Below are 20,935 nucleotides of genomic sequence, written 5' to 3' on the forward strand. Positions count from 1 at the left end.
GATTAAATGCTTTTGATCCTGAGAAATACTTTTTGAGTTGTGATGATGCCCCTGGAATGTTTGTTTGTTTGATCGTTACCACTCGTTAAACATTCAGGTATGGTTAAGACTAGACTTTGTTTTCTTGCTTTTTATAATTCCTTTGTATTTGAGAGCTTTATGAGTTTTTCTTAGAATGTGGAGCCCTGAATAGATCTCCTTTTCTTTTGCCCAACAGCAGATTGGGTTGAGATTTTGGTCATCCATCTGTCCCTACCTTTTAGAATAAAGGGACAACTAAATTGATTTCCTTCCCCCAGAGAGGAGGTCTGGAATGTGGACCTGGTCAGACCGACAGGAGAACACAAAGGAGGTTCCCTTTCAGCAGCCGCAGCAATGGCAGGGTTCCACCGAGGAGCCTTGGGCAGGCAGGATTTAGGACTCATTTCCATGAAGCCTGCATTGAAATTGGCCAAAAGCTGTTTGTTCTGTGTCTGCAAACCCAGGAGATGGGGAGAATGCTGTAGAGTTTTCATTCTGGAAGAAAATCTGCCAGTCACATGGGTCACATATGTGGGAGTGGATGAGATGGGAAGTAAAAATGATGGAGAGAAATTCACGTTCATTCCTTCAGAATACACTGGATGTTCACTATGTTGTAGACTTGAGCAAGCTGCTCAGAGAGGTCACAGTGTGCCCTGCCTCAAATAACTCAAATAGGATAGATAAGATATGTGTATCAGTAACTGTGGACAGTAGAGAAGAGGCGCTTTTGATTTGTTTGTTGGTGGTGGTATTAGTATATTTTTCTAACATTCACTGATTCCTTTTTATGGGACAGGAACAATTCTAAGTGTTTCACATGTGTTAATGCTTTTGATCACTGACTAATTGAATAGCAAGCCTAGGATACTATGTGCCTTGGAAAGGCCTAGAGGCTTAAGGGAAGGATGAAGGGAGGGGAGGTCCAGGTGGGAGATCCATCTAGCAGCAGCCTAGAGTTGAAGTGAGGATAACTGTGAGTACTGGGCTGAGCAGCTGGGCTTCCCTAAGACAAAGGTAGATACCCCCATGTTACAGACAGGAAGCTGAGGCACTGAGTCATAGGGTGACGTCTCCCAAATCACATAGCTAGAAAGTACCAGAACCCAGACCCTTAACCCCAGTCAGTTTAGATGTACTAAGTTCACTCTGCTGTGTGGGTTCTTCAGGAAATGGGAGGCAGAGTGGTTGGAGAGTGGGAATGACTGGGATGCCTGGTCTCTGCAGCCATATGGACCAATACCAAGATAATCATGGGGCGATGACTGTCAGAATCTGTCTAGACTTAACACTGTCCAGTAGGAATATAATGTGAGCCACAAACAGGAGCTGCCTATATAATTTCAAATTTTCTAGGTGCCACATCTAAAAGAATACAAAAGAAACAAGTGAAATTAAATTTAAGAATATATTTTATTTATCCTAGCATATCCACAATATCAACGTTTCAATATATAATCAATATAGACATTATTAATGTGATATTTTACATTTTCATGCTAATCTTTGACATCTGATGTGTATCCTACATGGCACATCTCAATTCAGACAAACCACATTGCAGGTCCTCAAGACCCACCTGTGGCTGTGGCCCCCATAAGGGACAGCACAGGTCTACAGTGTGACTGGACATTTTGGACCCTTCTAGATAAAATGGATTATGGGACCTCCTCTTTCCTTAAAGTGGGTTAGAGCAGGTTCTGTTGCCACCACCAGCCTTCACTGTGCCATCCTGGAAGTCTGGGCCAACTTCCAGAGTCAGTGGCCAGTTAGCCTCCTCTGGTGTGGCCACCACCCCTCCCTCCCAGGCTGTAGCCTCTCCAGCATCCAGGAGTGGCAGTGGGAGGTTGCCCAGAATTCAAGGGGCCTTGACTTGATTGCCAGGGCAGATGAGCTCCATAGTTTGGCCTGGAAACTCTGGCTATTCTAGCCGTGTAGGTTCACCCCTAAGCCATCTAGACTTCCACAGACAAACTGTCATGGAAGCCAGTGGGTGGAAAGCAGTAGCCACACTGGGTGAACCTGAGCACTTAGGTCATCTAAATCAGAATGTGTTGATGCCAAAGCCATTTCTGTTGTTCTGGAAAACTCAGATGAACTCTTGAACAAGTTTAAATTTTACAGATAACTGCATCATCTTCCTAACCCAAGAGTCTTCACACCCCTCCTCTGGAATTTGATACTGCTGTTTCCACCACCAGCTCTCCACAGCCTGGGTTCCAGCATGGCAGTAGCCTTTCCCTGTGTCACTCTGGACTGTCCTTGCCCCATTCCAAACATGGATTCTGCTTCTTTGATCTTGTGGATGCCTGGGCAGTTCACATTTGCTAATGCGCATTGGTTATAGATGGGCCGTCATGGAAGGTTATTAAATCCATGGATTGATACATGGACATGCTAATCAGTGTAAATGTTCTCACACTTTAGTCCTCTTGTATGGAACTAACTGGACATCCACCATGGACACATGTGAATATGTGTTAAATGCTAACTAGACAGTGCGTATCAAATATCAGTTTAAGGGTTTAAAAAGGTAGGAGCACTTCTAGAATCCTTATCTGAGTCCAACTGACTTAGTTCAAGCAGTGGGCCATGGGAAGAGATTCTGTATAATTCCAAAGAATTTAGATGTGAAATTCAAATGGAATTTTTCTTAACTATGCAGTTCCACAACTGAGGAAATAGCGGGTCCTTTCGTCCATTCCTCAGAAACCCCAAGCTCCTTCCTGCTCCAAATTCTTGTGCCCAACTCTTCTTTACCTGAAATCTTGTTCCAGGTACACCTGTTACTGGCATTTTCTCGTTGTCTGCTTCTTAGCTCGATGTCACCTCAGAGAAGCATCCCTACACCCACCCAGAGGAGCCATACTCCTCCTCCATCACGTCCTCCACTTTAGTTTTCTTGAATCACTTACCACTCTTGGAAAACGTCTATTATTTAACTTCTCCCCTATGGTCCTTTGTGAATAGCTGGGACTTTGCTATTACACAAAGGGGGTAGTCAGTAAATATTTGGTGAATGATCTGCAGGATGTTTGACCGATACTGATGATTAGATGTCTGAGTACCAGTTTCTTACAATAAATGAGAAGAGCAGGTGACACATGTTCATTCACCAAACATTTGTTGAGTCCTTGCTACATGGAGTGCAGAAACAGAACTGTGGTTAGTTAAGCTCCCTTTTTTTTTCCTCCCCTCCCTATCCCCTCCTGCTTTTCTGCAAGCATTCATCAGAAGTGCTTGAGTCCAGCACTGTGCTAGCTAATGGAGACAGAAGCAGGTAGAAGGAGTCTCTGCCCACAAGCTCATCACACAAAGCAAGGGTTCCCCGGTGGTAAGAGGGACCAACTATGGGCTCACAGACCAAGTGTCTGCTTTTCCTTAGAGGAAGGGTGTCCTGAGATGCAGGGGGGCTTCCCAGAGGAGATGGGGGAGGACTGTACTCAGCAGACACCCTACACTCTCCCCAGAATCACTGACCTCAGGCTAGACCAGGCATGACTTTCTCTCTCTCATCTCAGGACCACGCATTCTGCCGGCCACAGCCTATGGGGGTGGGGGGATGGGGAGCCTAGCATTATTCACAGAACTTTCGGTGGTCCCCAAATGCAGGGATCTGTTGCCAGCCTCCTGGACGCCCGCTCTCAGGCTGCTGCTGAACTGAAAGAGACTGCCCAGTAGGTGGCGCGCGGGCACCGCCGAGTACCCGGTCCCCACGCACAGCCAGCTCCTGTCAGCGTACCTTCTCAGAACGGAGCCCGGGCGACTGCAACCTAGGCCTGTTCTGAGTCCATTTCGTTTAGTTTCAAAGAAAGAATTAACAGAGGCTTAGTAAGTGTATCTGCTCAGAGGAGGGCGTTCTCTGAGAAAAAATAAACAAGACTGTGTGACCCCACGTAGCGAGAAAAAAGAAAGAAAAAGAAAACAGAGCCTTGTGTGCCTTCTTCCTGATGGAATTGGTGAGGGCACCGTCCGCACTGCCTGGTCTGAACACAATTGGACGCGTTGCAGCGTTGAGGGGAAGGCTTACACCTGGTGACCCTGGGGGTGAAGAAGTCAGCGCGTACCTGGGTTTCTGTTGGGTGGGAGCTATGCCCTTTCTGCAAACCTCGAAAAGTCAAACCCACAGCTCTTGTGACTAGGTGTGTGCTTGGACACTCAAGGATCGATGGGGTTTGGAATCAATTCCACAGGTTTTTTTTTTTTTTTTTACGGACAGTGTGCTTATGAATCCCCTCTGGGTGCCAGGCACCACAGCACCCAGGTGACCAGGAATCACGACACTGCCCTCACCATGGATCTCAGGCCAGGCCCTGTGCCAAGAACCGTGGGTGCCTTGCCTGGGTCAGTTCTCATTGCCTCGTGCATGGAGTGCTCACCACAGAGGGGTTGACTGTACGTGAAGATGCCCTATATATGATTTAATAAATTAAATTAATAAATACATATTTGGAGGGCAAAGAAGATATTCCCTGATGCTTAGGCCAAGGAATGTGTCAATCAGAAAGTAAATTCGGGTCAGTCTTCAGAAGAAAAACCAAGAAAACAGCTGTAGATAATTACCCACCTCTGTACACCCATGGATCTTCTGGGTCCCTCTTGCCAGCAAGGAACTCCTGCTTTGTAGGACAATGTAATTTCTTCATAAAATTAAACTTATTCAACTGAAAGAATGTCCCTGAATGCTGAAGCTGTGTCCTCAGGTTCTTTGACAAAATGCCAGGTTGGGCTACAGAGCCTCCATCAGCCTCTCCAGACAACATCCCCCTGGCTCCAGGACACCCACCTGTATGGAACCCAGCAGCAGCCCCTCTGCTCTGGGCTGTGACTCTGGAGTCTGCCGAGTGGGGGGCACTCACAGGAAATGGAGAGAGGGAAGGGGAGTCAGGCTGTATGTTTTCTCCTGTGTCCTCCGGAACTAGCTGCATCCCGTCCAAAGCCACATAAGCCTTCTCTCTGGGCTCCGGCACCTGCTTCTCCCTCTGGCCCTTCATGCAGACGGGTGGGAGTGCCCCGCTGTTTCTAACTTCAGGGTGCTGCACCATTTCCTGTTGTTTCCTACACCCTGCCCAGGCCTTTCCAAGAGCCTCTTTACTAAACCCTCCTTAATTCGCCAGCTCATGTATACCACGTGCTTCCTGCTGTGGCCCTGAGTGATACGAAGGTGAGAATACATGGAAGGTTTGTCTTTTATAGTCATTACTCTGCCAGGAAAGAAAGAGAGAAAGAAGAAAGGAAATAGGGAAGAATGCAAAGAAAAGGAAAGGAGGGAGAGAGGAAGAAAGAAAGAGATGGAAGGAAGGAAAAAGAAAAAAGGAAGAATGAGAGACCCTCTGTCAGTTCCTTTATTGATTCATTCATTCATTATTTATCTACCATTGTAGTGGGAGTGGAGAATTTCCATATTCCCTTCCAATAACCCCCGCTTCTGCACAAGTGATTAACAATTGTTATCTGTTGCTGACAACCAGAGCAGCCTGACTGATCCAACCATGAATCCCAAAGTCTGGGAACCACTGCTGGGTGTGGCTCTGACCCCTGCTCTCAAGTAGCTCACAGTCTGACACCACCTCTCGTGGCCCTGTCACCCCTCCTTTGTAAAACTGTAGTCCTCTCAGCCTCCCCTTCACCCTCAGAGGGGTCTGTCCCCATTCTTCAAGTCTTTTCACATGCACCTTTGAGTCTGGGCTCCCCACTACATTGCAGAAATATCTTAACACATCTGCTCCTCTGCGCTGCAAGTAGCATGAAGACACTGATGAAGCTGTATTTTGTTCAGATTTGTATATCCAGGGCCTGGTGAGGTACTTGGCAAAGGAGGTGGAATGACAAATAAATGATGAGAGAAAACCCATGTATAGGAAATTGAGCACACAATGAAACAATATGTTATCAAGCACCACAGTTGAAAGTACTGACAAGGAGAATTTATGAAAGGACCTGGTGTCTCGCTGTGCGCTGGGTAGCTAGGGAAGGCTGGCTTACAGCCTATAACTTTGAGGCCACAGTCCAGCACACCTGGGAGCAGCAGAAGGCCTTTCAGATAACCTGGATGAGTTACTTGCTCATTTGCGTGTGACTGGAACCCTTCCTCCCTTCCTTTTTTCCTCCCATCTTTCCCTCCCTCACCCGCTCCTGTCTTTCCCTCACATGGCATTTGTCTATTGAACACCTGGCATTTGACAGACACCCTATTAGATGCCAAAGATCTAGTGATAAAATAAAGCAGATAGAATTGTCCCTTTATTTGGTGTTTTCATTCTCATAGAGAAGATAAGGGTTTTTAACGTTCATAAATAAACTGATAAATACAAAATACTACATAATTTGGATAAGCTCACCAAAAGAAACAAAGATCTGAGAAAACAAAAAGTAGGGAGAGGTACCTGCCTTAGTTAGATGGTCAGGGAGACCCTTTCTTAAGGATGATGGTTTTTTGGTTTGTTTGTTTTTTGTTTTTGAGACAGAGTTTTGCTTTGTTGCCCAGGCTGGAGTGCAGTGGCACAATCTTGGCTCACTGCATTCTCTGCCTCCCAGGTTCAAGCAATTCTGGTGCCTCAGCCTCCTGAGTAGCTCGGATTACAGACACCCGCCCCCATGCCTGGATGACTTTTTGTATTTTAGTAGAAACAGGGTTTCATCATGTTGTCCAGGCTCGTCTTGAACTCCTGAGCTCAGGCAAGCCACCTGTCTCGACCTCCCAAAGTGTTAGGATTACAGGCGTGAGCCACTACGCCTAGCCAGGATGATGTATTAAGCTGAGTCCTGGGGGATGAGAAAAACTGTGGAGACTGGTCCAGGCGGAAGAAACCGTATGTGCAAAAACCCTGAGGCATGGGGATGGTGAATATACTGGGTTCTGAAATCTGTTCATAGATTTAGGCCAGATTTTCAAAGAAGGGTAGGTGACCCAGGTTTTGTTGACAAATTCCTATTTGAAGCTGCACGTGTTGAAGTAGTTGCTGGTACTGCCCGATTTCCTCTACTCTGCCCTGACCATTCCTGTACGTGTAGCATGGCTCATACCTGCCAGCACCTAGATGAAGGCTTTCTCTGGCTTCTGCAGTCTTCTCTTCCCAGGCGTGCAGCAGACCAGACGTGACAAGGAATTAGCATCCCTCAGTCAGACTGCCTTGCTCAGGTGGGGTGTCTCTGAGATGTGTGTTTTACACTGGCTCTCGGAGTTCCCTCATGGGATTATGCCACAGTTGTCCACAATGGTAACATGCTTGCACCAGGTTGGCTGCCCTCCCACCTCTGAATCGCTTTGCCATATCCCTGCGGGTATTTCCTGGAAATCCCTGTCAAATAAAAAATTTGCCCTTGAATCCTGTTCTCAGGGACTTCTTCTGAGAGAATGCAAGCCAAGACACCAGCAGGTGATATGTCTCTGCAAAACTTGATTTGCTGTAGACTCAAGCTTCAAAAGTAGTTTTGAGTGCACTCACATAGGCTTTTATATTAACACCAGGGCATTGAGCACGCTTCCCATTCTATTTCAGGCCCCTGAGCATGTATTCCTAACACACCAGCCTGCTTGAAGAATCCACATTTGCTTGTAGAAGTGCCAAAGAGCCTTGGCTTTATGCTATTAATAACTGAGAGTAGGCACTTTAAGGAAATTTGATTTAGAGATAGGATTCTCAGCTGCTTTATTATTTGAAGAAAGGATTTGATGAGGAAAAGGCTTTTCTTTTCACTGGACACACTCTGACCTTTGTTCTACTAGATTAATTTCATATCTAGAATGCCCCATCTTGGATGATGAATTAGCAATAAAAACCTCATCAAAATGTAATTACAGGCAAAGTGTTGAATAACGATCTCTTAAAAATTCCTATAGATTGTCTGCACCTCCTTCCCCTTGTGGGGGAAATGAGCCTCAGCTGCTAGCTACTAGCCTCAGCTCAGGAATGCAGACCCTAGCCCTATTGCAAGGCTGGGATGTGAGTGCTGGCTTCTAACATTGCCCAATGTCATCTAATTGATCAATTGCTTTTCTCCATGTGATTCACATCTTTATAGAATTTAAAGGACCATCTCACCGGGGGTAGGAATACACAGGAAGTGGGAGCTCAAGGCAGAATGAAACACTGTCCTCCTCCATCTGTGGCAGCCTGTTGGGGGGAGAGAGTTATTAATTAAAATGTTAACTGCCCAGACAATAGCAGGCAGACAGCTTGGAGAAAGCCTGAGAAGCAGGCATTGCATTAGAACTTTCATAACTGCAAATTCCAGGAAAGTTTGTTCCTCCTTAAAATAGGAAACAGAGCCATCTGCCTCTAAGAGGAGACTTGACTGGGCTGCGTAAGTGATGTTAGGCTTTCCCAAAGAGCCCGTCTTGTTTGTTTCCAGGGAGATGGACTTGACTGAGAGATAACCTAGGCTTACCCTCACTCTGTTGCGGGCCCTGTAAAACCCTACAGCTGGATCTGACAGCAGAATATCCAAATGATCCCAACTGGGTAGATGCCCACATTCATTTGAATAACTGAAGAATTCAATCACTTGAATGCCAATGATTATTCCTCTGGGAGTTTACATTTTAGAAAGCCCTTCCATCTGAATCCCCATGAGAGCATTAAATTGCTATCTAATTAGCCTCCCAAATTATATATATTTAAAAGATAATTAAAGGTTTGAAGGTTGTTGGAATAACTGGTTATACATTTAAATGAATCACTAGAAATTTGTTAGTAATGTGTGGAGTTTTCTTTTATTTCTTGCTCCCCTCTTTGAAGTTCAGTAGACCCAGCCTCGCAGGGTTAAGTCTGGTAGCAGTAAGATAAAGGCAGATGTTTTTAATTACTGCAGCTCAACCCTCCAAATAATTATAAGCAGCTGTCATTTTTACATAATCCTAAATGATAAGACCCAAAGAATGCAAATAAAAATGTTGAGACCGTGGGCTTTTTGGCACAATAATTTAATCCCTATCACACCACTGCACTGACCATTGTACTTCTTTGAGGAATGTGCTCTAACAATTGTACGCTTAGGTGAACTTTCATCATCTTATGATAGGCACATCTGTTTCCAAACACATCTCCCAGGTGCCATTTTTACATTCTCTGTGGATGTTGCTAGGCAAAGGGAAACGCTAATACATTTGGAAGTTTGAGGCAAGGAAGGAGCTTTGCTAAGCCAAGCAAGGTTTTTGCTGAAAGTTCTTGTCAGCCTCACTTGTCCCTTTCTCCTAGAGATGGAGTCTACCCCATGTGTGCCCCAGTGGCCCCCTCCCTCCATTATGTAGCATGATAGGATTGTCCCTGGGAGCATTACTTTGGCCTGTTGCTGGGGTTTTTATTGGCTCGGCCACTTCTGTGTGCCAGCTAACCAAGGACGGAAATCCCAAACGACAGACTGACCTACCAGCTCCAACCCGGTAGGCTCTACATTCAGGTCTTAAATTCCATGCTTTTGATGCCTGTCTCTTCCTGGAAGGGCAAGGGCCTCTTGAGGAGCAAGGCAAGGGGACATTTAGTGCAGCCACAATGGCTTCTCTCCTTTGGAAACAATGACTATAATACCAAAGTCCATAAGATCAAGGCAGGCAATTCACCCCAGGCAGAGCTGAAGCCCCAGTCTGCAAGAGACAAATTTAGAGCATCAGCTGGAAAGTAGATACACACGCGCGCACACACACACACACACTCCAAATTATATTGGCAGCCCAAGGATCCCTCTGCTAAGGAATGCTCAGGCTGGATTTAAATTGGAACTGGGACCTGGCTTGGTAGAAATGTGGCCCAGCAGAAAGGATGGCCCAGTGAGCTAAGCTGGATTCCTTGGAAAGGGGGAATAGAAACAGATGAAAGAGGAGAGAAGTCAGAGCAAGGATTTTTCTGGAATATTTAGAAGCTGACAGACATCACAGAGTATTGTTACCTCTCCACAGTGAAGAAATGTAGAGATTTTAGAAATGTATCCTGAATATTACAACCAGTTAAAATATTCTGATTCTTCCAAATGCCTGCTTCTCCCAAAGGGCCTCTCCTAGAGTTTCTGAGTTTCTAGGTGCACTCCAGGAGGAGGATCTGGTAGTAACTGGGAGGGGGTAGGACTTTTATCTGACTCCCAGGATTGCTGCAGGTTTTTCATGAATATGGGGTTGGACTCCCATGTTAATGAAGCCCATGTTTATCCAGGCTCAAATACAGATATAAATATTATGATCATATGTATTTAAAGGGAAGATTCATTTGAGCGTTAATGATTTGAAATTCACCTTTGCTCAGTATGGAATTCTAGGTACCTGGTTAATGGTGACTATAGGTCACCTTGCTGTCATCCCCTTCCTGCATCCTCAGGATACATTTCAAGTAGGCACTGGACAATGATTTCAGCTTCAGACTGGGAGGCTCACTAGTCCCTGGTTCTCTATGGAGCAGAGCTGTCTCTGAGGTCAGATTCTGGGGCTGAAATTCATTCAAGCTACTTAACCTTCCTGACCTCAGTTTCCTCCACTGAAAAATGAGAACAAAAGAAATAGTGCCTACTGCATGAGACTGTGATGAGGACTGAATGAGTTAATGTTTACAAAATGTCTAGAACAGGCCAAAAACATAGGTCATTGTTACGCATGTGTTTATTAAATGAATACATAGACTAATTTGTTCATTCACTCAGTCCACTCGTTCATCACATATTCATGGGAACCTGTTCTTTGCCAGGCATTGTCCTAGGCATGTGGTTCAATGATGAACATGAAATAGTCTTTTTGCCAACGATGCTTAGGACCTAGTGGGGAAACAGGCAAGTAAGCTAATAATTTGCAGTACAGCCTGACCTGGTCAGGTCAGGACAGACTTCCAAGAGGAGTTGAAATCCTGAGGGGTTAGCAGAAATTGACCACCACCCTAAGCTGGAGTGAAGAGAATTCAGAGCACGTGGGGTGGCATGTGCAGAGGCCTGAAGGCAAGAATGATGATGACATTTTTAGCAGCCAGCTCAGTCCAGCTGGGGAGTACATTGAGAGGCAGGGAGTGGCAAGAAAGGCCAGAACAGCAAGCAGAGGCCAAGTGACAGAGACTTGTGGAATTCTGGGCTGTTGGGTGCCATCATCTAGGGCAAGAGGAGCTAGGAGGATTCCAGTCCAAGCAGTGATATGATCTGATTTGGGTTGTGAAAGAATCCCTCTGGCTGGACCCTGGAGAATGGATTGGAAGGGTTAGAGTACAGGCAGGGAGACCACTTAGGGGATGCTTGCTTGTATCAAGGGCAGAGCTATCACAGTGGCTGACACTAAGCTGATGGCAAGATTGATATGATCCAATTCCAAGAGATGTTTAGAAGATAGAAGCAATGGACATGGTAGCTTAATGGACCCTGCTTGCTTTGCCTGGCTTACTGCCACTTTGATTATACTCGCCCATTCCAGCTCCTGCCTGTGTTTCCATGGTCACAGGCAAATATAAGACCCAGAGAACTCAGCCTTGCAGGGGACATTTGGCTGTCCTCTGACTTATGAATCACATCAGAGCTCTCTTGGGTTTATTCAGACCAGCATGCATGCAGAAACATTTTTAAAAAGATATGTCACTGTAATTGAGAATCACACACACACACAAAATCAAAACTGAGTATTTTGCTGAATCTCCTGTCCAGTGGAGAGAATGGACCAATGATGGATGAGAACCAGCTCAGTTTGGTAGTCGGAACACAGCTGGGGCTTAGAGCATGTGTGTACAAAGTGGCCACATGCATATTTATACTGTAAAGCACAGTATCCTCAGAGGGGCTGCAGAACAAGGGCCACCCCAGTTGAGAAAGGAGAGAGACTCAGCCGGAAGGATCTGGGAGATTTCTTTCATGCGAAAGGTGTCCACAAAGATAGAGCCCTTCATGTCTTTTCTTCTTTCATAAGTATCTTCAACAATTTTTAGCAAGAAAAGCAAAACAAAATAAAGCTATTAAACCAAGCATCTCCCTAAATAAAATTACACACACACACACACACACCACACACACACACACACCACTGATGAAGGCTCAGCATTCTGACGTTGGTTGTTGGTTGATGCTATTACAGGCATAAATCAGGCAATGGCAGTTGACTTGGAAGAAAGAATTTCTTTCCCTCTTGCCTGCATCCCTTTATTAACTTCACTTGCACATTCATTGCCAGCTTCCTGCCCTGCTTGTCGTTTAGCTTAAAAACCTGAAGTTGAAGGCTCTCTCTGTTCCTCAGCCATCTCTGAGATGGTGAGACTAGAGTTCACTCCCTGGGGACTAAGCTAAGGAGAGGCATTGGAAATGGGGTGACGGGATGTGAGTCAATGGGCCTGAACTACTGACCACAGGAAGAAAACCAACAACAGAGAGAATTCCCTCTTCCGCGGTGGTTAGCCGCGGCATCGTTCGAAAGCTAACATTTTGTAGTGTTGATGGATACTACTTTGAGATTTTACTTGAGCAAATAAGGAAAGTCAATGTTTTTGCAGTTGCAAAACTAGAATCAGTTAGTTGTCCCTCATTGTCCCTCATATTCAAAACAGTCTGATGGCTCCACGTACCCAAGAGTCTTTCGATATGGTCAGCTGCTCAAAGGAATAACGTCAAAAGAAGTTCTGCAATTTTTTTTTACAGTTACCTGCCAAATGTCACAGACATACTTTCAAATTATAGAGGTCCTCTTTTTTACCCTGGATATTCTAATGACACACGGGATCTGAAAACTTTTATGAACTTGGCTTTGGAAGAAGGCGTACATCCATGTTCGGGAACTCAGTGCAGCCCTCTCTGAAATGTATATCGAGGCTGTCTTGCATCTGACTTTTGTCGAGGAGACTTTAGAGAGGGTTTTGTTCGCCTCTAAGTGCTCAAACTCGTCAGAGCAGAGGCCCCCGGGTGCCCACACGGATCTTTAGTTTGCACGCCCGTCTGTGTGTGTTCCTTCTTCTTTGCGGAGGAGGATTCTTTTCTCAGCATTACTCCTTTACCTACAGCAGAGGTCTGGAGTTGCCACTCTCCCTCCCTGCTTTCAGAGTGCCCTGTTCTGTGTCCCACTGCTGGCACAAAAGGTTCCTCCCAGCTCAACTACTCAGCACTATTTTGATTTTTATATCTAGCTTGCTATTGCAAGACCAGCTGGCTTTTTGAGAATGGGAGCTTAAATCCAGCCTGTGTGGTGAGCATGTTTGACCCACAAAAACAGTGGTGGGCTCAGCCGCCTCCTCCCCGCACACAGTGCTGTGTGTGACTCATGGCTACCCAGAGGACAGTGATTAAGATAAAGGTCATTCAGGTTTTCAAAGCAGCCTGTTCATTGTTGTTGTTTTTTGTTTGTTTTGTTTTTGTTTTTTTAAATACCAAAGCTGTTTTAGTTTTACAGTGATCAAAAGGATTTTGTAATCATACTAAGAGAGCACATACAACTTTTCATCTTTGAGACGCTTAAAAACATTAATTAATAAGCACAGTACCTTTTAGAAAAAGGAAAGAGCTTGTTGTCTTGACATGCCCGGTTGCCTCCTTCCCACCTTCCTGCTGGTTTTCGACACACCCTCATGACCCTTTTTCCCTGCAGCGTATCTGGGCTTCTCATCTTTCCGCGACATGTAAGATTGCATCTCCGAATAGAGGCTCACTGGCATTTTTCTCTTGGCATAATGTCTATGTCATCTCATTGGGCATCTTGTCTAGAGAAGTCTGGGCTATCGTGGAGTCACACATCCAAGGAGACAGCACCATTTTGGTGGAAATCCGAGCTGAAATGATATCCTCCTGTACCACAAGGGTTCCCTGAGGCCCTGAGATCGATATTGGTGAAATTAAGTAAGATATTGTAAGTTGGGCGTCAGCATATTGCTGCTTAACTCACTGCAGCCACTCAGTTTATTGTAGGTGTTCTCTCTCTCTTTTTTTTTTTTTTTTTTTGTTTCCAAGGCAGTCTCTGTCGCCCAGGCTGGAGTGCAGTGGTGCAATCTCAGCTCACTGCAACCTCCACCTCCCAGGTTCAAGCGATGTTTGTGCCTCAACCTCCAGAGTAGCTAGGAATACGGCACATGACACTGCGCTCAGCTAATTTTTGTGTTTTTTGGTAGAGATGGGGTTTTGCCATGTTGGCCAGGCTGGTCTTGAACTCCAGACCTGCCTCAGCATCCCAAAGTGCTGGGATTACAGGCCTGAGCCACTGTGCCTGGCCTCGGCCTAGGTGTTCTTAATATGACACTGATTCGCCTATCCCTGGCCACCAAGCTCAGTTTCAGTGCAGGCCGAATGAGTCAGCTGGTAACAGAGACAAGACCGGCTAGTGGGATTTCACTGCCAGTGTGATTCTGTGACTGTTAATGGATCTTCTGGGTCCAGTCCTATCAGCAGTTGCCATCTGAACCAAGGACCTGCATTAGCCAGGAGAAAAGCACCTCAGGGGAGGCAGCACCAAGGGCCGGTGACCACCAGACCGCAGGCTCAGAAACAAGGTTAGGCCAGCTGCACCATGATGCCGCTGCCTGTGAGCCACATCACCACGTGACCCGCCCTTCCTGGGTGCTGCGTTTTCCCATCTCTGAAGCAGTTATCCCTCACCTGGAGTTGTGAGAATGAAACGAGACACGTACCGCTGTTAGCACAGAGCCTGGCACCAGAAACATTCACCCATACGAGGAATGATGGGAAATGCAGGGGGAAACTGCCCAGCGGGGGAATAATCACTTTTTTATTCTTTTCTAAAGGCAGTCACTTGGAAAGCAGAACAGATTAGTTGCTACATTTTATAAATTCCTGGTTAGGGAAACAATGAACTTCGAAAAGTAAAAACAGTAACTGATTCAAAGTACTTTTACCCTTCGGGAAAGAGCAGAATGGCAGGTGCCGCCCCCTGTATGGTGTTAGTAAGGGCAATAAACACTTTGTGTACTTTTCATTATTTTCCCAATTTTCAGCAATGAGCAGTTATTACTTGGATAAGAGGGGGAATGTAAGGAAACAACAAACGCTCAAAGTACTTAGATTGTGACTTCATGCCCCCCACTTCCCGCTACTGATCCCCAAGGGAGTAGGGGCTGACAGACGCCACTGGGGCTGCGTTTCCCCGTGGCCACCTTCTCCCAGTCTGTTGCAGCCAGAGGCCTTGGTGTGCAGTTGGCAACATGGAATCAAAAGGGAGGAGGCCCTCACTCTGCCACAGGACCCCCTGGCCTTCGCCTTGACCTTGAGACAAATCAGCACCAAGTCAGGTCGAACAGCCTCCTTAAAGGAATGGGACTATTTATAAACAAGATACTGTTATGAACCCCTTTACCTGTGAAGGAACTTCCTACCTGGGGGTGAGCTGCATGGAGGCAGGAGCTGCTCATCAATCAGTATCAGCCGTTGTTAGTACTGGCCGAGTGGGCGTGTTTTCAGGCCGTATTTGTTGAGACACAGGATGTGCTGGATTCCTTGCGAAACCATGTTTATACCCATTTGCTTCTTAGTGCAGCCCTGTAAGCTGAGTGCCCGTACCTCCATCTTACAGATGAGGAAAATGAGGCACAGAGATGTGCACACCTAGCCCCAGACCACACAGCGTGTAGAACTGATTAGAATCCGAGTCTGACTCCAGGGCCCTAGTTTTAAGCACCCTTCTAACTAGGTTCCCTTGATGAAGACTGATTCACTGATAGTGAATTGGGATCAACAACATGAGGGTGGGAGTTCATTCTCCCTGGGTGCCTTTTCCATGCCGTCCAAGGCTTGCCCAGGCCTGGCACAGAGCCTGAGAAATATTAGGTGTCCAACAGTATTTTGGAATGTGTAGGTGAACAAATGAGTGAATGAGAGAAAGAATGGATGAGTGAGTGAAGGAATGGAGTGCCCTGTGGCCATTGGTCCTCATCTCTTGCATGCAGAGGAGTAAGGCCTACCTACACCCCTTCACCTGAAATGCTCCCTTGAGCCTGAGGTAGAAGAGAAGTCACAGGACTTTAGAGGGCGTGGTAAAGGTCTTCACCAGCTGAGGACTGCGGCTGCCTGGGAGAGAAACATCTGCCCCAGATAATGGCTGGCTGTCAGCCCTCGGCCACACCCCATGTCCAGATGGCATTAGCTTTGGGCAAAGTTTCTTCCTGTCCCGTTGGGGATCTCCCCTTCCTTCTATCCCCTTCCTTCCTGTTGGCAGCATGGAGTGGCACATACAGTTTATCAATTACTAGCACACACAACGTTTGTTCCACAGAGGCTGCAGAGATGTGTACAGCTGATTTCCTCTGGCCTTTCCCAGAAGAACACAGAAAGAGCAAGGGGGTTTTGTTTTCTTTAGATCAACATGGCCATCACCTGGGCCCAGCCCGTTGTGCTTCCAAAGTCAGTCTGTAGGTGATGCAAAAGGGTGCTGGTATCCAGACCATTAAATAAGGCCAGGAAGGCTCTGAGCTGCAGGCAAGTCCTGGTTCTAGCTTGCTCCGCGGATGGGTACCCTCTTGTCCCATCCTGCAAGGCCAAGGGCTTGTTTGTGTGTTCCCCACATCTGGCCTTTATTTGAAACTCCACCTCAAAGTATTCCATAGCACAGAATATCTTTCCTTATTAAATTCTCCCCCACAGATTTTTTTCATAAAACAGGCACCAAAAACTACAAACCTACCTGTGGCTCTCAAAGTATCTGTTTATAAACCTTTGGAAACCATTTGCAATTTGTTAATCACATTTTCAAAGGAAGTTACAGATTATAGATACACTAACAAATGCCATACATAGTGCTTAGGCCCTGGTAACCAACTCCTTACACAGAAGAAGAGGGAGTCGTGGAGCCGAGGAACCTGGGATTTGTCCCCTTTTAAAACAGCATGGGAGAGGGGAAACTGGGCCTGGGAGTTGGACATTTGAGAATTTAGTTCTTTTTCTGTCACTCATGGCGGGGAGGGGCGAGGGGGAGTAGGCAAGGAGAGATCAACTGTGCTCCAATACAGTCGTGTATCGTGGAGAGTAGTGAGGCATTTTATAAATCACATGTTCCTCAATAATCATGAAAGCACCAATGTTTGTGAATACTTCACATAACATGTACTTTAAAAGCAGTTTATTTGAAAAGAAAAAATAAAGGCACTAAATATATACAAATTGGAATTCTGTTGACTACTCAATGCTTAAGATCTAAGCCAGCTTAAAAAAAAAAAAAAAGGCCTTTAAAAGTGAAGGAGGATAATGTGGAGATAAAGTATTGATATACAAAACATCCAAGATTTTCAGGTACAACCTGATCCAGGTGCATATATCACATTTTCAGGACTCGCTTCATATCCTTTCTCTGCTTTCCCTGCACTGGCTTCATGCCCAGTAAGACTGTCTCCAAGGAGTGGCAGAGATGACCATGAGCTATTCGAAGTTCCCATCCTGGTACCTTAGCAACACCTCTTTTTCTGGATAAATCTAGGAGTGCATCCCAAATTGAATCTCATTTGAATTTGTGTGGGTTATGTACCCACCTCTGAACCAGTGACATCTTGGAGTGATGTGGACCTCCTTCGCTGATCAGGCCACATGACTGTACCTTCACTAGAATTATGCTTAATGGGAGTGGTGCCCAAGGAGTTCCCTACAGGAAAACTGAGGTGATTAACCTGGAAAACATGGGGAATGGGTGGTGGCAGGACAAAGCATAGGAACCTTCCTAATGGAGCGCCACTCTCTGGCCTTTTAATGTACTTTCTCAGTTGGGGAAAAGAGGTAGGTGGATTTAGGCTTAGTACATTAGAGTTGTCTCATAGCTCTTGGCCTGTTATATCCATGCAACAGCCCACTGACTTTTCCTTTTCTCACTCAAATTAATCACTCTGCTGCATGACTGTGTATATTCTAAAGGAGCTTATTCTTTAATAAAGACCCAAATGAAAAGTGTTTCAGACCCATTTTACATACCTGGCTAAGCAGACATTGTAGAAGGGCGTTCTTAAACAGTGTTCAGAGGAAGTATCCCTACCCCCTATCTGTAGCTTGCCATGAAATTAGATTATAGAGACTTGCTGGAATATGGTGGCTCATGGGCTAGTATGATGGGAAATCTTTTATTCTATCACTCTCTAATCATCCCAAATATCTTGAATACCTTTTTGGTGCAGTGTCCCATATTTATTGAGATTATAAAAAATGAGTAAAGACACTTGGGGAGGATCAGAAGTCAATAATTTTCTGCTGATTCCACCTTTGCCAGATACCATCTAAAATGACTTGGGTTCTTTAGCACAAGTATGAATTTTTCTGCCAGGAGAGTCTTCAGTTCAAACTTGTAAGCTACACACCAGGTAGAGACATATGAATGTGATTGTCTGACACCATCATAGTCAACAAACAGCTTTGCTCTGCCTGTGGTTTGCAGAATGGTGGCCAGTAAAATTATTGAACGGTCTTCTTCGTTTCAGGAAAATGAGATATTAGCCAATTTTAATATCAATGAGCCTGTGTCATTCCACGAAATGCATGACTCTCAGGAATCTTGCTAGCTGAATATTAAAAGATTTTACTGTGTCTGGGAATGTGCTTGCCATTTTACATACAATATCTCATTTAATACTCTCCACCTGTCTTTGCCATGGAGGTACTATTGTTTTTACCCATTTTGCAACTGAGGAAAGCAGCTTGGAATAGTTAGATATGAGTGGTGTGACATGGCAGAGCCACTGTGACCTTCTCCTCTGAAAAAGACACATGGACCCTTCTTTTGAGGACGAAGGAGCATTTGTTGCTCTGGAGCTTGTAGTCTTTTTTCAAAGCTCTTTAACAGTGGTTGAAATAACATGAGGCTTAGACATGAAAATTTAGACAGGGGCTGGTGGTGGGTGGAGTGTCCTCTACCATACTAGCTATGCGATCTTATTTAAGTTGTTACTTAATTTATTTAACATGTGAGAACCTGTTTTCCCAACTGCAATATGGGCACTAAATTGACCTTAAAGAAGCAGAATTAAGGATAAAGTACAAGTAAGTCCTTGGGAAAGAATGAAGCACTGTTTAATTGACTTTGTATCTTTAGTGCCTTGCACTTAGTAGGTGTACAATAAATGTGCATTGAATAAATGAATAAAGAAGCACTTTGAAATGACCAAAGAAAGAACTTCCTCTGAAGAGACAGTTTAGATCCAGCATCAGGCTACCCGAGAAATTATGAAAGTTCTGCCTGTGAAGTTCAGGATCTGGGCTGTGTGAGTTTCTGGGGTGCCTGATAGTTCTCAGTAATGGTTCTTAGGCAACAGAGGTCCAGAATGACTGTCTGACTCTAAGTCCTCAGGGGGACACGACCATCCCTCCCTGCACTCCTCCACACTGAGGGGCAAGGCACCACTGCTGACAACTCCGGTTGATCTCGTTCCTGTTCTTTCTGTTCAGTCCAAGACTGCATCTCACAAGGACCAGGGCTTCCATGCACACAGGAACTTTCCTTAACAAGATCCAACTGCTAATCTGCTATTGTTTACAGCTGCTTCTGAGGGAACCACTTTCCTTCCCCTTCATCTGGAGTGGATCTGATGTCATAAAACTGGCCGTGAATGTCTGTTAATTGAAAACCTAAGAGTAGGGGGTGGGCTCACCATTGATCAGGGTGGTAAGAGCCCACTGGCCATAGGAGGCTAGGCACCATTCTAGATAATGGTGAGGAGGGGGAGTCTCCAGAGAGGTCACAGAGTTCCTGAAATGCAGTTGACAGGTAAGAAAAGAGTGCATTCATAGACACTTGGCCCTGTTTAGCACTACAGTGGTGCAAGATCGATCCCTTCTGGCCCTCCCCTCATCCCACTGGGGGTCAGTTTACACTTGTCTGGTTCAACACATGGGTGGCAGTTTTCTCCTTCATGCCCAGTGTGGCCTCAGCACCTGTCTCCACAGTAGCCAATCAGTGTCCAAAGTGGCAACCTATGGTTTTGGGGTCTTAAAATACTTAGACTGACCCTGTATCTCACTTAGAACCTTCCAGTTAAATCAAAAGATGACCAATCTGCAGAGAAAAGTGAAAAAGAAAGCAGTATGCATGCATATATATTTTTCCAGTGTGCCATTAACCATATCTGACGAACATGTAAAGGGGTTGCTAATCCTTAGCCTGCAGCAGAGGGCAGACTTTCCTACATTATGAATACCCACAACCAGCATGAAAGGCCTCAAGACACAAGAACGTCCGGTCGATAAAATGGTAGGCTTGCAGGGTGACTAACACCAGTGATTTAGGGGAGAAAACTAAAACCACTTCCCCAGTTATTCATGCACTCATCAGCTTTTCCGGAGAAATGCCCTAACAGCCATTAAATCTGGCTGTGATTCCCAATACCCTCGTCTACTCCAGGTAAAAGAGCTGTGCTTAGTTCAGTACTGCTGTGGCCAGTGTGACAACAAATAGATGGTTCTGTGTGTCTCCAAAATGCCACCAGCATGCTGAGCCCAGCCCCAGCTGTGGAGATCAGTGCTTTTGCTTCCTAGCTAAGGTGTACGGGTAGGTTTGAAACAAAAGGTAGAGGAGGGAGAATTATAAAGTATAGGGGGATATGACTAGATTTTTGGTAAATGTAAGAAAGAAGCCCTTTCTCGTATCATGGATTGAGTTTTAGCAGCTTTGGAATACACACACACACACACCATTCAATGAGAAGACAAATCCAACTGCTAACTAGTCTGCTATCATTTATAGAAATTACATTTTTACATGTATACCATATATGTGTACACACACACACACACACACACACACACACCATTCAAGGAGGGGACAGATTTTCCTTTGCATCTCCTTTCCTTCTTTCCACACCCTCTGCACTTTGTTTTGGAAACCAAGAAGTCTACAGGGTAAATTCATATCAAGCAAAGAGTTAACTTTTCTACTCTCCCAACTTGGAGCGAATGTTTAGAGGCATCTGACCTTGACTTTCCTGTCATTAAAAGTCCCTAGGACTGTCACCCTGCTGGGCTTCTCACCCACATCGGTCCACTCCCAAGCCCTGTCCGT

The 20,935-nt window shown here is 45.5% G+C and overlaps 1 protein-coding gene across 2 annotated transcripts in view; it reads left to right on the top strand.

Moving 5' to 3' along the window:
* The window catches only part of CACNA2D3 (calcium voltage-gated channel auxiliary subunit alpha2delta 3), a 967,057-nt gene that overhangs the window by 740,198 nt on the left and 205,924 nt on the right, over window positions 1-20,935 (top strand). The window lies entirely within an intron of this gene.

This window comes from Trachypithecus francoisi, unplaced genomic scaffold (genome assembly GCF_009764315.1).
Source record: "Trachypithecus francoisi isolate TF-2019V2 unplaced genomic scaffold, Tfra_2.0 Lachesis_group0, whole genome shotgun sequence".
Lineage (NCBI taxonomy): Eukaryota > Metazoa > Chordata > Mammalia > Primates > Cercopithecidae > Trachypithecus > Trachypithecus francoisi.